Source organism: Periplaneta americana, chromosome 16, assembly GCF_040183065.1.
Source record: "Periplaneta americana isolate PAMFEO1 chromosome 16, P.americana_PAMFEO1_priV1, whole genome shotgun sequence".
Classification (NCBI taxonomy): domain Eukaryota; kingdom Metazoa; phylum Arthropoda; class Insecta; order Blattodea; family Blattidae; genus Periplaneta; species Periplaneta americana.
The window spans coordinates 24,931,209-24,942,987 of record NC_091132.1 but is presented as its reverse complement, the minus strand read 5'-3'; the positions used below and the strand labels follow the sequence as shown (position 1 = coordinate 24,942,987).

The following is an 11,779-nucleotide window of genomic DNA, read 5'->3' as shown; positions in this document are numbered from 1 at the left end:
CTGAATCCAAATTTGTAAGCACACATCGAAATAGAGTTTAAGTCTTTATGTATGTCTGTTGAATAACTTTTCAACAGTAATATCATTTGCAATATGACTAACCAACTGAATTGCTCCGAAGTAAAACTAACTTATAATGAGGAAACGCGTCTTCGTCGTGATAGAGTAAGGTTACCTATATCGCACCACTTTAGAATTTATAATTTTTATTGAACAATACAATTTTTATTTTCTACATTCCTTTACAGAGATACATTCCCAGAACATTTAGCTTTCATGTAAAAAAGAATCCTTGAATTTGATTCAATATTTTTTAATTAGAGTGACATTTTCGAAACACTTGTCAGTGGTGCCATTTAGGCAACCATTTTCCTAAATTGCACCTGCGGTTTCTTAAATCGCACCTCTTTATCTGCAGGAAACAGGATGAAAGATAGCTTTTACTATTGAACATATTGAACAGTATTTAATATGGATAATGCAATAAATGCAAATTACAAGTTTATTGAAATTAATGAAAGAGAGTAACGCTGTTTGAAATGAAATTGAAAATAATAGAGCGAAAAAAAAATCGAAAAATCGAAAGAGAATTGGGAGGAAAAATTTTAAAAGGTACGCAAAACGCGTCCTTGCAAGGGTTTGGGGGCTGTACAAAAGTAAATATGTGAGCTCCAAGCCTGTTGGCCACTAGTCTCACTCCGGGTTACGCTGCTCCACTGAAGGAACTCTAGAAAATTTTGAAAGGGAAGCCGAAATTGGACGTAAACTCTTAGGTACCACATACGCGAGGGGGACTGAGATTTGATCAAGTGATCACGGAACGGGAAGAGGAAGAGCTGGCTGATGTTTGCCGTTAGGATGGCAAGACGCTGTCTGTTGTTCGATGACAAAGCATGTGAAGGCCGTCGGAAGAAGCGCCGTGAAATCTAAATCTGCAATTTGAGAGGTCCCTGTCCTTTCAATTTGCGACTAATTGAGTGACCTCGTATATTTAATAGACAATTTATATGTTCTGAACTAGGGCATACGTCGTTTATAATAAAGAGAAATATATATGGGGAAGGGCATATAGGTCCGTGGCCCATTTCTTATAGGGCTCATCCCGACATTTGTCTTACGCCTGAGGAAAACCAAGGAATGCCTTAGGCAGGATGAGTTGTCTCATATAAGAGACTAGCCAATTTGGCTATTATGTAGGAGGTGATTGTTGTCATGAGCCTTGTTGATTTGTCTCAATTTCGAGACCAGCCATTTGGCTATATGATGGCTCAATTGCGAAGAGGGGGAAGAGATGTAATTGTTAATTAATTTAGAGTTAATTAGGGAGATTCATGGGGATATGAGTGCAGGTCCGTGGCCCATTTCTTTTAGGGCTCATCCCGACATGTCTTAGCGCCTTAGGAAAACCACGGAATACCTCAGGCAGGATGAGTTGTCTCATATAAGAGACTAGCCAATTTGGCTATTATGTAGGAGGTGATTGTTGTCATGAGCCTTGTTGATTTGTCTCAATTTCGAGACCAGCCATTTGGCTATATGATGGCTCAATTGCGAAGAGGGGGAAGAGATGTAATTGTTAATTAATTTAGAGTTAATTAGGGAGATTCATGGGGATATGAGTGCAGGTCCGTGGCCCATTTCTTTTAGGGCTCATCCCGACATGTCTTAGCGCCTTAGGAAAACCACGGAAAAACCTTAGGCAGGATGAAATAATAGAGCAAAAATTACCTAATATTTAAACTGCCTGAATGCGCTTTTTTTGTTACACGTTTGCCATGTGCTTTACCAGGTAGTTCAAACTGTACGTCATCTTTTCTCCACGATTATCTCGAAGCCACCGAAGAATTGCTTCATGCTATACGCTGTCTGAAATGGTTTGAAGATAGAAACATCTAAAGGCTGTGCCTATGAGTATTATGACGAGGAAGCTGAAGCAAGACCACACCATTTTCCCGAGATAATCTAATAGCTTCTGAATTTTTGGAATGGATCGAATAGGTGGATATACAAAGAAGCAGCATTTTTTTTTCTATGGCGGGTTTTAGGGGCAAATAAAGTGTATGACTATTCGACAAATAGTTCACTATTGATGTAACCTGACTCAGAGCAAACAACTAACGATCCTGGAGGAGCGCTAGCTGATAATGTAGGAAGAACTCTTTGACGTTTAAAAATTATCATAGGAGGCACAAAATGCCTGGTGCGCTTGTACCACACACACGTGTTGTATTAACGCCCTTCTCACCTCTTGATATTGCACCCATCTGATGCATTCCTCGTTCTGCTAAAATTTTTGGGGACTTTTTTATACGGTTAGAATTGCTACAGTTGCTCATATCGCACCGTTGCGAATTGGGCACCTACAAAGTGGTGCGAATTGAGAAACTACGTCATAAGTCATTATTTCCTTCATTCTAGCATATAATCACCACATGTTCTAAAATCGTACAAAGTTAAATGTTCTTTAATATTCCTTAAACCAGTAACATCTTAAGATTGTGGATTGCTTTGCACACAAATCCGTTATTTAGGGTGGAATTCATAGTCGTTACTTATAAAATGTGTGAACCCTTAAGTATTAAGTGTTTGCTTGGGAACCCTTAAGTCAATTCCGAATTCATAGACAACACTTATTTTCACGTAATGAGTGCTCACTTACAGCTGCCGGACATGACGTCATAACAAAAGCTGACTCTCATTGAACTAATCGAAAGCAGCTCTACATGTGGAGTTGCTATAAGAATGAGTTATCAATATTATTGTACTGAATAAGTTATATACAGCAATAGTTTCATGATATGTTAAATTCTAGTTGCATGTTAGTTATAGTTATAATCAGATATCCTACTAATTGGAACACGTGTTCTGTAGTAGTGAATTTCTTAAATAAATAAATTAAGCCTATTAGGCCTACTACATAATACTGTATATTGAATTTATTAACATAGTGTTATATTTACTCTGTAATTTGACAATTATACCTGTATTTTACATTTTTGGCTATGATATCTATACTTAACTCTTTTTAATTTATTTTATTTGGTATTTTTCATTTATATCTAGATCTATGTCTTTTATTTAGGTAGTATCTATTTGGTTTTTTTTATTTTAAATTTATAATTACATTTGTATCTGTTTTATCTCTTTTTTCACATTATATGCAATTCTATGTCTTTTTAACAAATATCTGTACTGTCTATTGTAATTGGGGCTTTGCCCTGTTATAGATATAAATAAATAATTAAATAAATAAGTACCGGTAAGTAAGTAAGTAAATAAATAAATAAATGCCGGTAAGTAAGTAAATAAATAAATAAGTAACGATGAATTTGGCTAGAGCAACAACTTCGAATTGATCTGAAAACGATATTGCTTCTTAAATTCCAGTTCACTATACATTTCCAGAGAATTCTCCATGTCTCTAATATACCTTTTTGGGACACGTATACCTTCCTCATTTCGTTCAACAAACTCCACAAAATCCCCAAAATCATTCTCGGTATCCATTTTGAAAATGAGTGGTCACTTAAGGGTACAGATCAGCTCACTTAAGTAATCACTCATTATGTGAATGAGGGACAACTATGAATTAGAAATGAGTATAAGTAACCACTTAAGGGTTCACTCATTTATAAGTGACGACTATGAATTCTGCCCTTAGTTACATTTGTTAGATAAATATACATCCACCTGAGCAATTATGTTAGATAGGCCTACACTATCACCACGCTGCAGAAACAAAGAAGTGGCAGAAATCAAGTGACATGGTGGAAGTTCATATGGTAGATTGTAACAACACCACTAGATGCTACACTACTACAGTGACTTGTTTTAAACTAGCAGTGGTGCCATTTAGGAAGCGGTGCGATTTATGCTACTCTACCCTAATATATTTTTAATTTTACTGAAATTTAAAGAACTTCTTGAGCAAATCAGTAAGGGAACTGCTCACTTTACATGACTCGCAGGGGAACACGATTGCCAGGTATGTTGTCCTTCCGTTTCCAACGATTTGGCCAGCTTTTATCAGAATTACTATGTGTGAACACTATCTGCATGCAAAGATATTGCTGTGTACTTGAAATAGAAAGCTTTGGTGGCATGCTGTATCTCACACGCGCTAACCCACATTTTGTTGTCGTATTAGTATAAATTAACAACTCGTTCCACAAGTTCGTGTTTTGGAACAATTTTTCTTGTTATCAGAACTCCTCCCTTTGCTGTCAGAAATTTATATCGTGTGCATTATCAAGCCCGGAAAGAAATGAGACAATACGTGAAGAAAAGGTCGTCGACACTTTATTTTTCTTCGTAAAGTCAGTATAAATATACGGAATATCCCTTTGGAAAACATTCTGTCTTCAGAGCTCTTTACGAAGTGAATCATATTCAAGGAAGAGCTTCGCTCAACTTGTAAGTACGCTCGAGGTTTTTCTTGTTAATAGTTGCAAGTAAATAATTTCACACAAAATAACGAGTATTTGTCATTAAGTAGTATAAGTTATTTAAAGGAAATATGCTTGCTGAATGTTAAAAAAACTTCAAATTATTTGAATATACAGTCGTTTAAAGCAATACTAACGAAGATACATTTATGAGGCGGAAAGCGAAAAGGGATCTCTTGTCGCAAATATAATATTTATAGTTTATGTTATTTTCAGATTCTGCATTAAATTCTAAAAAAAATTATACCAAATTTAGGTTTCTAAGTAATAAATTGAATGAGTTATGGCAGTTTGAATATTTGTTACGGAAATAAGAAGTTTTGAGAAAACAAGCTTTAAAGTTTTACATTGTCATAGGCTATAACCACAGGCTACTATATACAGTCACGAAGCTTGAGTTTTGAGGGTGCTAGAAACAATAGACTGTGCCGGTACTATTTTGCATTACCTGTAATGAGGCGATATTAGCGATCCTAGTGGTGAGCAACTATCTAATGTATGCATATTTACTACGTATTGAGCTTCGTGACTGTATGTACTATATATATTATTTTTATATATTATTTTATTTTATTTCTTTTTTTATTTGTTTTTATTTTTTTTTTATTTTAATGTACCGAAGCACATATGATATTTCCATGCAGATATTCTGCGTCATCATACGATGAAAGAGTAATGGAACGGAGAAAAATTCTCTCCGGCGCCGGGATTTGAACCCGGGTTTTCAGCTCTACGTCGGATCCCGGCCAACTAGTCACTCATATCGAGTGCACCTCAACACATGTGTGGACTTCGGTCCTGCGTTCATAGACATCTATGACGTAGTGCAGAGGGCGGCCACTAGAGGGAACCCAAGAGTTGGAGGTTAATCTGAGACGATTCTAACCGGCGTCGGAGTTGTATCCGGTGTGGCTTAGTGGACAAAGCTTCAGCACGTAGAGCTGAAAACCCGGGTTCAAGTCCCGGCGCCGGAGAGAATTTTTCTCCGTTCCATTACTCTTTCATTGTATGTACTAGACTGTGATATAAGTTTACATATTTAAGAAACTTTTAAATCGATATGAGCTCGAACAGGACAAACTAAGCTACAATAATCGACAAAATACCGAATTCGATATTTTCGCTCCTAACCATCCATTTTGCTTCTCCGACAGATCCCTTTTCGCTTTCCGCCCTACATTTTAAGCAGTATTTTAGCATTTACATAAAGTCCTCTCCTTACTTATGTACCACCAACTCTTTCACGTTATTATTATTCTTGTTATTTTATTACTAATACAATAATTATTATTACAAAATCATTTACTTATAATTAATTGAATCATCAGATATAGAAAAAGCCTAACTCCGAGATACAAACATTTTCAGAAAATTTTAATTTTGTTTTACTCTGACCCTTTGCATGATCGATACAAAATATCACCGATATTAGCTCAGGTAACGAATTAAGAAATCTGTGACTTTATCTCTGAGTGCAAAAATTTACCAGTACAGCTTATAATCACGATTGTGTTGTGTGGACACAGGAATATGTATTTCAGGTGGAGTTGGGGGTTTTTAAAATTAGGAATAAGTGTGTAGTATCTAAGACTCTAATAGGCAACATAACGAAAATATAAGAAATGTGAATTTGGGACTTTTCTGATCAGAGACAAGTGATCAACATCATAGACTATATAATATGCAACAAACAAATGAAAATCAAAAAAGGTGAGGATTTGGAGCGTTTCCATATGAAGAGTACAGGAGAAAAGACTTATAAGTCACGTTTTACTGTTTTTACAGGAGAGCAACTTAAAAGTTTAAAGATCTATTATATTGTATTGTCTTTGCGTTATCATTCTTCAAATTTCTTTGGACTAATGAGGTTGTTATTCTGTACAATTAAACTACACAAATTTACACTACCTGATCTATTATATGACATCTAAAACAGAAACTCGATAATTTTGGACTTACCACGTTTTTCCCCTGTGCTCTTCATTTAAAAACTGCAAATAAGTTGATGAAATATCATCTTTTTTTCTAAGACATTACGAATAATACAGGATGTAAAACAAATTCATTTCACTTCAACACGAACTAATACAGTCTACTTTTATTTTGCACTTTTTTGCATTTTTCGGTCTTTTATTGTCAGTTTTTAGGAAATGTTCTACTTTTTGTTGTATTTTTTTTCCCTTTTCTGTTTATGAACGGACTTTTTTTACGCTGTAGTCGTAGTCTATATTTCAGAACCTACTGCAGATTGCTTACGCGATTCGATTGCGTCTTACAAGAATTTTCCTTATGGTTGCATTAACCTTGACAACTGGCCACTTATGTTACGTGCTTTCCCCATTCAATGCAATAGAATAAATGCTTTAGCCGCAGTGCCCGCAGTCAGTATATTGTATCTCACTAGTACAGATGTAAAAATTCCGAATGTAAAGCAAAGCAAAAGAAAGATTTTGCGACAGTTAGTGACTGAGTTTGGTGACAATGTACTTTAGCAGACAAAGATTTTTCCAACAGTTAGTGACTGAGTTTGGTGACAATGTATTTTAGCAGACAAAGATTTTTCCAACAGTTAGTGACTGAGTTTGGTGACAATGTATTTTAGCAGACAAAGATTTTTGCAACAGTTAGTAACTGAGTTTGGTGACAATGTATTTTAGCAGACAAAGATTTTTGCAACAGTTAGTGACTGAGTTTGGTGACAATGTATTTTAGCAGACAAAGATTTTTGCAACAGTTAGTGACTGAGTTTGGTGACAATGTATTCTAGCAGACAAAGATTTTCGCAACATAGTGACTGAGTTTGGTGACAATGTATTTTAGCAGACAAAGATCTTTGCAACAGTTAGTAACTGAGTTTGGTGACAATGTATTTTAGTATACAAAGATTTCTGCGACATAGTGACTGAGTTTGGTGACAATGTATTTTAGCAGACGACATTATTGCAACAGTTAGTGACTGAGTTTGGTGACAATGTATTTTAGTATACAAAGATTTCTGCGACATAGTGACTGAGTTTGGTGACAATGTATTTTAGCAGACGACATTTTTGCAACAGTTAGTGACTGAGTTTGGTGACAATGTATTTTAGTATACAAAGATTTTTGCGACATAGTGACTGAGTTTGGTGACAATGTATTTTAGCAAAGATTTTTGCAACATGGTGATTGATTTTGGTGACAATGTATTGTCCACAGATGGAAGTATACTATTATTTCGTTTGTAATTTACTATTAAAATCGTGGTAGTTTTTTATATCGTATTTTCATATATTAAGGTCATTTTATGGGTAATTTGAGGTCATTTTTAGGTTATTAACTTCCGAGCCCAATTTCTGATAAGAGTGAAAATCGGAATTGTACGGATAGTACTTATCGAGTACAACAGTGTTAACATTTAGGAGAAATTTTATTTTATTTCTGTGAGAAAATTAATGATTTCGGACTAATATTAAAATTTATTTACATTGAAAGAAATAAATTAAGAAACTAGTATATACATAAAACAGAAATACAAATTAAGGAATTTACCCCCGTATGAGCAAACGCTCGTGGTCGGGAGTAAACTGATCTGTAGATAAGTAGAAAGAAAACAAAATAAACAAATTAATATAAGCAATAAAATAGCACAGATCACAAAAACAAGAGTCTGTACGATAAAGAACAATCACAATTGAAAATGTTTATAACCAATATTAACCAGTATAATAATTTAAGATTAATATTTATCAATTAATTATTTAACCCTATGTTAATTCCCCTTAATAATTTCTTTAATTTTCAGTTTAAATTTAATCATAGGGGAGAGTCGGATAGTATCGGACATTGGGTAATATCGAACAGTGAGTTTTTTTTTCATCTACCACACGATGATAGTACCTGATTGACATGGTTACGTTTCTGTGATGTCGCATAGAGAAACGTAACCATGTCATTCAGGTACTACCATATGGTGGTAGATGAAAGAAACGCACTGTCCGATATTACCCGATGTCCGATACTACCCGACTCTCCCCTACTTATGTTAGCTAAAACAGAGTACTGAGAAATTAGTCTGTTGTAAAGTTTTAAGCCATAGTTGAAGCCATTTTTTCATACCAGCAACCGTGGAACTTTTGGATAACAGCCGTTGAACTTTTGGATGGCATCATAATTTTTTCTTGTTCACTATCCAAGACATAAGCTATTAAGACCTGCACAGTTATATTATTTTCACTCTGTGTAGCCGTTGTTAATAGTAGGGGAGTGTGTTGTACCTTTAAACACTTTTCATACTTTATTTTTTTTTAACTTTGGGAGATGAAATTTTTTAAATGAAAAAATGCTTGAAATAATTATTTAAGATTCCTTTAGAACTTCCTGCATGTATTTTCCTGTTTTACAGATCTATTAAGGATGGAAAAAATAAAATGAAGGGATATGTAATGTGTTCAAAGGTACAACAGGATCATGTACCTTGGAACATACACTCTTGTAAGTTGTAACACATGGAATATAGCAGGGAATATAGCTGTAAAAATGACAATCATATTTAAAATGTATTTGCAATCACAAACCAGAGCAGGCTTCTCTGATTTAGATTTTATTTCCTGGAGAAGCAATAACTCCTTCAACAACTTTCTTCAAGGCATCCGAATCAATTGGGGACCTCTTTAATTTCAGACTTACTTCGTGATATGACCTTAAAATAAAAGAAAAAGAAAAACCGATAGTATCGTGTAATTTGGAACATGTTCCATGGTACAAGATGTTTTGTGTTCAAAGGTGCACGTTTAAACAAATATGGCTCCGAAAAATAAGAGAGTCAAATAAATCATGGAAATTAAAATATATTATTACTCATCAGATGATAGGGAACACACCGTACTTGAAAGATATTAACAAATGCAATCTGGTTTTGTGTTAGAAAACATATACCAATGAACGAAATGATTACTTTTGGTACTAAAAAAACTTCTTTTGTCCACGGAACTCACACTTTGCAATAAATCAAACTGAAACTACGACCAGAGCTACTTAGCGGCTTTCTCTACAATCTACTTCATTTTGAGTCCTCTAGGTAGCAGCAAAAATTAAGAAACAAAAAATGTTCAAAGGTACACTGTGCTAAAGGCCCATTCACAATGAAAATTAAACATAAACATAACGTAAGCATAAAACCTTGTGTCCATGTTATTTAATGAAAGCATTCACAATGAATTACATAAGCATAAACTTAATCTTAATCATAAGATGTTAACATGAAAGTTTGCAAACTCCAAACTTTCATGTTTATGTTTATGCGATTTGGAAACAGTACACAAGCGGAAAGCGTGTTTTCACTTTTTGTTTAACATCTCATGGGCTTTGCCTACAGGCAATATTTTGATCTATTGGCCGTGATGATAGCTAGGCGCGCAACATGGAATCATATGACGAAAAGTTGATTATTTTACATCTCCGTTTCTTCGATTTCAAGTATTGGAAGCCATATACTGATGCCATTGTAGTTATTAGAAACATAAATTGAATAGCTGCATCATCAGTCATTGTGCAATTCTCTATTTTTATGTAATAGATTCTGTAGTTTTGTTGATTCGGTATGTTTGTTTCCACACACGTGTTATGTTTACGTTATGTTTAATTTTCATTGTGAATGGGCCTTGGCTACTTAAGTTTGTGGCATATGTTTATGTGCTTATGTTAATGTTTACGTTATGTTTAATTTTCATTGTGAATGAGCCAAGGGGAATTGGACGTTATCGCATGCAAAGTAATGGTAAAAATAGCCTATCTTCAAGCGGTCAGAATTGTAATACTATTTATCACAGCTCTTTCATTTTTTTAGTGATATATGTATACACATTAAGCTTTAAAATGAAATAAGAATAGTTAATCTAGTGTAAATCTTACCCTTAAATTAATTTTTGAATTTAATCATATTTTTTATATAAATTCACTACATACCTGTGATTAGGTACACTCTATTCACTTATCATAGCACACATTGAATTAAAATTTTGGACACTTACTGCTAATAGATACTAAAACATACCCTACTAAAATTATTAAAATATCTGTAATATTATGGGCATACGGCTTATACTAATCTTCAATTCCTTTTTAATTTATTGACGGTGATGATTGCTATAAGCCCTATGCCCATAATATTATAGATACATGAATAATTTTAGTAGGGTATGTTTTAGTATCTATTAGCAGTAAGTGGTCAAATTTTCAACTCAATATGTGCTATAATAAGTGAATAGAATGTACCTAATCACAGACATGTAGTGGATTTATAAAAAAAATTGTGCTTAATTAAAAAAATTAATTTAAGGATAAAGATTTACTCTAGAGTAACCATTCTTTTTCATTTCAAAGCTTAATGTGTATACATATATCACTAAAAAAATGAAAGAGCTGTGATAAATGGTATTATATTTATGACTGCTTGAAGAGAGGCTATTTTTACCATTATTTTGCATGCGATAATGACCAACTCCCCTTAAAGGTACAACAGTCTCCCCTACGTATACCAAGAAAATAGTGTGTCATTTAATAACACATTTTCTTTTTCCTTGCAGATCCGACTCAACAATGAATGCAATCATTGTGTTAGCTACCATTGCTGTACTTGGCAACATTGCGATGGCAATGCCGCAAATAGATTTTTTGAATCCAACAAACAATATGAACATGATCCCTGGTATTGACCAAATAAACGGGTTAAACATTGCAAACTCTTCTGCGGCACAGCAGTGCCTGGGAGGAAGCAACCTTCCGTTTCTGGGAGGCGGCGGCTCTGGAAAGCCTGCTGAAGCTTCGGGTGGTGCCGCAGCAACCGAAGCTCCAGCAGAAGGAGAGAAGCCAGCTGAAAGGAAGAGAAGGAGCCCAGCTGATCCATTTAACATCGGGTCCTTCTTTCCTACCAACATCACCAACCCAGTGGAGCAGTTTGCATCTAAAATCCCTGGCAAGGGTAACTGAAGAGATTTAAAAAAAATTGTTTAATTAACTGACTTGGTATATGTTATTTATTTAATTTCTATTTAAGTTATTTCCAGTACACAGTATTAATTTCACACAAATATTTCTATTGTGCAATTCTGTACTATATTTGTAACATGTAAACTTTAAAACTGAACGCAATAAAATATTTAAGTAAAAATATGTGATGTTGTAACTTAATTTAGAACAAAGGAACATCATCACCTTCAAAATAGTAAAAAAAAGCGATAATGGACTTAGGAAATCTCATTGATTGCGTGAAACGTCTGCACTCGAATTACTCGAATTGAAGTAATAATAGTACATTATGCAACGAGCCTATAATGAAGATAATTAAGAAGCGAGTA

At 34.4% G+C, this 11,779-nt stretch overlaps 1 long non-coding RNA gene across 1 annotated transcript; it reads left to right on the top strand.

Annotated features, from left to right (window-relative positions):
* Positions 1 to 4,228: 4,228 nt before the first annotated feature.
* On the top strand, positions 4,229 to 11,594 carry LOC138691831 (uncharacterized). Its single transcript, XR_011329971.1, has 2 exons — positions 4,229 to 4,413; positions 11,009 to 11,594. It is a non-coding gene; the product is annotated as an uncharacterized lncRNA (long non-coding RNA).
* The last annotated feature ends 185 nt before the right edge of the window (positions 11,595 to 11,779 follow it).